Below are 2,500 nucleotides of genomic sequence, written 5' to 3' on the forward strand. Positions count from 1 at the left end.
AACTGTTGGGCGCCTACCTGCGCGGGGCAGGAGGACACTTTCCGATTTCAAATCTCCGTTTGCCGAGTCCACCCCGAACGCACGCGGGCGGGCGGGTTCGCATCACCCTTCGTCACAAGGGGCGAAGCCCGTTCCACCGTCTCGTCAGTAGTGCCGACCGGTCTGTGATCGACGAGGGGAGCCACACCAGGTCCGGCCCTGCTGCTTGGCGGCACCGCGTCGTCGGGAGCTCGCGACAGACGGAGGGTTTCGGTGTACTCTCCAGCCACGGGAAACGAAGCCGGTGATGCAGGCGCCGGTCTTTCGCTCCCAAATCGGCTGGGTTTACATCGTTGCTATCTAGTCACGCTCCCTTCAAACCCGACGGGGTACCTATTCCCCTCACCCGTCTGTGCGTATACAGCCTCTTTGCACTTGCGGGATGGGGGTGGTGGTTTAAAGACTCTCGAGTTGCCGCCCGTCGGTCTCCGAGCTCCGTGCAGTAGTGATCCCCAGCGAACTGCCAGCAGGGCGAACGAGCGATCCCGCTCTCGGTCGGGGCGCCTGGCGTCGATCGGTGGTCGGTGGCTTGCGGGCAAGCTGCGCTGTGAGTGTGGGAACGAGTATGACGAGCCGTTGCCGCGACTCCCAGTCCACCTCGGCGGTGGCTGGGCCGGGCGGGCGTCTGCTCGGGCGAGTGCCGCCCCCGCCTCCTCGCAGGAAGTCCGCTCGCCGACACGCCGCCACGTGCACGCGTCAGTGACGCTGCCGAACCGATGGCCGGTGCCCGTTCCCGCCTCTGCTTTTCCTAGGGCAAAGCTGCTGCACGCCTCGTGATACTAGGCGGGCGACATGGTGGCGGTGATCCTGCCTCCGTCGCTGCGGTGCGTTGGGGCACGCATCGCCTCTTGGGCGCCCTGTCCTCCTCCCCCCAATAGACGTATGTTTCTGCGGGCCGCACCAGGATGGTGCTCCCCATCGCTTCACGCCACCCTGCTCCGCCCGCACGCCGGCGTGCAGGTGGCTGTAGCTCAAGGTGGGGAGCGTATGTGCGGTCCGGGTCGCTTTCCTCTGGCGAGGGAGAGACCTAAAACAAACTCAGACAACTCTTGACGGTGGATCACTCGGCTCGTGCGTCGATGACGAACGCAGCTAGCTGCGAGAATTAATGTGAATTGCAGGACACATTGATCATCGACACTTTGAACGCACTTTGCGGCCCCGGGTTCTTCCCGGGGCCACGCCTGTCTGAGGGTCGTTTGGCAATCAATCGCACTCGCCTTGGCTGGCGAGAGCGCGGCTGGGGTGTCGCAGAGGACCCGTCCTCTTTGTCCCCCTAAGTTCAGACTCCGGAGCCCTCCGGCGTCGGAGCGCTTGGCCTTTCCCCCCCACCCTGCACATTCCGTTCGTCAGGCTCGACGCCATCCCCCCGCCGGGGAGCGCGGCCTGGCGTCCGTCTGTGTCGTGGCAGTGGGGCCAGCACGGCTGTCACCGGTCCCAGAATGGCTGTCGGTGGTTCACACTGTGTGTGTGTGCCAACCCTCCTGGTCTCTGGGACACGGAGCTGCCACGAAGTGTTGAGCCTCCAGTGGGGGGTCTGCCTAAGCTCTGCACGTCCGCATTGGGTCCGTCTCTCGGTTGGCTGGCAGTGGAAAGAGTGAAGGGAGCCGCGGAGGTCCGGTGCTGGTGCGCCGCCGGCCTGACCGTGGAGCTCGCCGGTTTGACACGCTGACCCGACTCGATGGTTGATCGATTGAGAGTGCTGGGAGCTGCAGGCCGCCCGCTGCTGCAGCCGCCCGTCTCGTGGTTCGTCCTCGGCCTTAAGTGGCCGGCGGGGCGTCTGATCCTGTCTCCCCTGCTGGCGCCGAGTGCCTGGCCGAGGGAGGAGGTTTTCGTCGAACGCTGTGACTTGGACGGTCGCACGCGCGTGGATCGCTGGCTCTTGGCTCTCCCGTTCAGTCCGCACGTTTTCCGCTCCGTCCTGCCACCGGTCTCGGGAGGTACGGAGGGGTTGGCGGGCGTGGTGTGTGCTCCGTCACCGTGCAGGCACACCTACCACGCCGTCGGCCGACCCCCGCACGGTCCTCCTGGCCATCGGGAGGACGGCGGAACGTCGGGCTGTCGGGGGCCAAGTCGCCAGAAGGCCACCGCTGTGTCTTCCGTACCCTGTCACCGTCGGCGTGCCTTCCTCAACTCGTCCGGCTCGGGGCCGCTGGGTTCAGGAGCGGCGTCGCCCGCCGGCCCCACTGAAGGCCGTGCCGTTCCGCGGCTGGCGATCGATGTGCGTGGCGTGCCTGCGCGACCGTTCGCCACTTGAGCCTCGGCACTCCTCTCTCCCTCTCTCTGACCGTCGGGCAGTCTCTGTCTGCTGGTGCCTCGCACGTCCCGGGCGGCGGGTCGTCACCCCCGCGACCGGGCCTCCGGCAAGGCAGGAATCAGGCTGACCCTTCCGCTCGAGTAAGCAGCCGGCACTTCCGAGTTTCGCCTCCCGCCGTGGACGGGGGAGGGTCTCCGGTCCCGT

The 2,500-nt window shown here is 66.6% G+C and overlaps 1 non-coding gene across 1 annotated transcript; it reads left to right on the forward strand.

The window, feature by feature from the left end:
• The first annotated feature begins 1,083 nt into the window (after positions 1-1,083).
• On the forward strand, positions 1,084-1,237 carry LOC140474432 (5.8S ribosomal RNA). The gene has a single exon (XR_011959108.1). It is a non-coding gene; the product is annotated as a 5.8S ribosomal RNA (ribosomal RNA).
• The last annotated feature ends 1,263 nt before the right edge of the window (positions 1,238-2,500 follow it).

The sequence above is a fragment of the Chiloscyllium punctatum genome, unplaced genomic scaffold, assembly GCF_047496795.1.
Source record: "Chiloscyllium punctatum isolate Juve2018m unplaced genomic scaffold, sChiPun1.3 scaffold_1001, whole genome shotgun sequence".
Taxonomy (NCBI): Eukaryota; Metazoa; Chordata; class Chondrichthyes; order Orectolobiformes; family Hemiscylliidae; genus Chiloscyllium; species Chiloscyllium punctatum.